The sequence below is a fragment of the Vigna radiata genome, unplaced genomic scaffold, assembly GCF_000741045.1.
Source record: "Vigna radiata var. radiata cultivar VC1973A unplaced genomic scaffold, Vradiata_ver6 scaffold_146, whole genome shotgun sequence".
In the NCBI taxonomy this organism is placed as follows: Eukaryota; Viridiplantae; Streptophyta; class Magnoliopsida; order Fabales; family Fabaceae; genus Vigna; species Vigna radiata.
Genome location: NW_014542469.1, coordinates 108,360 through 110,267, shown reverse-complemented (window position 1 = coordinate 110,267; position 1,908 = coordinate 108,360).

Here is a 1,908-nt window from a genome sequence, read left to right as displayed (position 1 = left end):
CACGCAAGTTGTTTAATCATCGACATTCATCGTTGAGAAATGTTATTGAAAGAACTTTTGGTGTGTTGAAAAAAAGATTCCCTATCATTGCAAGTGGCACTGAACCACCCTATGAATTGGAGACGATGACAGAGATTATCTTAGCATGTTGTATCTTACACAACTTCCTTCGTAGCGTGGATCATGATGACTAATTACTTGCCGAAGTTGATAATGAGTTGACTGAAAGAGAATAGCATAATGTTTCATCGTCTCAAGTTAGGGAAGAGGATCATAGGATGGGTAGTAGTATTAGGGATGCCATAGCAGATCATATGTGGCGAGATTATCAGAACTCTTAGTTATTGTATTTTATTTTGATTGTATGACTATTTGTTGTTTATATTTATGAGAATGAAGATTTATTATGGATGTTTACTCTTAATTTCTAACTAATTTTTTTATCAAGTAGGTATAAAATGAATAGAGGTAAGGCACACGCCACTGAGTCCTCTGGTCCTACTAGAGAGTTCATAAAATGGACTGAGGATATGGACGCACGTCTCCTGCACTGTATGATTGAGGAATCAAGAATCGGTAATAGGGTTGATGGGAGTTGGACATCCCAAGCGTATACTAATATTGTTGATCATCTACATGAGTCTGGGTATGTCGCCATTACAAAAAATAATGTTAAAAACCGTCAGAAAGTCTTGAAAGATAAATGGCGTGAGGTTCATGACCTATTTTCTAGATTAAGCGGTTTTGCTTGGAACCCCATTACTATGCGATTTGATGCAGAGGACGAAGTCTGGATGGACCTCATTCAGGTATATTAAAATAAATACAAAGACTTTGGCAATATTGAATATCACATAATATGAACAATTATATTTGTCATGTTTATTGTGCAGTCGAGGCCAACTGCCACAAAGTGAAGGGTGAATAGTATTCGCCATTACGATTTAATGGTCGAGTTATGGGCTGCAGATCGAGCTACAGGTAGCGGTGTCCGGACCGCTCGTCAAATACGTCGAGGGCGGGATACGCCTCGTGTTAATGTTGATCTCAATCAGAATATTGAGTACACTCCTGAGCAGCCTGACTGGATGGGGTATAGAGACCCTACTCCGCCATCACCTCCTCCCTCAGTTGATGAATATAGTCCAGGTGGGACTCAATCTGTGCCTTCAGTCCCATCCAGTGGGACTTCATCCTCAAGAGGTTCGAAAAGGAAGGCAGCTACGATGGATGTTATTGAATCGCAATTTGAGAAGTTCACTACCAGCCTGGATGGTTTCACCAATGTCCTTAGTTCATCAAATGTTCATTTTGGTGTTATTTCTAATGCAGTAGTTGAACAGGTGACAACCATGAAAGAAAGGAATGAAATACTACGTCGCTCCACAAGCTACACTTACACAGAATCTAACATTTATAATATGCTGACTGGTATGAACATATCTGATGAATCCCAATTGGACCAATGCTATGACTTCTTATGTGACAAGCCCAAATGTGTTAAGAAGTTGATGGGACTCCCACCTCACAAAAGGTGGAATAAATTATGTCAAATGTTCTGCAGCGGTGATTCTTAGNCTGNATTATGTAACAACTTCTATTACATCTTTATTATGCCATGTACTATTTGGATGTCATTATGACTTGTTATCACGGATGTATGAGTATTGGACATTATTGTTATGATTATTATGTAATGATTTCACTTTGCTTCTAAGTATTTTAAATATTCAATACTATGTTATCACTAACCTTGTTATTCTACATAATATTGTTTTGTTCAAGAAATTCTTAAATGGCCTTTTCATCAACCAAAAGGCCTAGAAAAAGTCGCAAGGGAAAAGAAACTCAAAATGAGGCAGAAGATGCAGCTAATATCAGACCATTTGATGAAGAACAATTAGATCA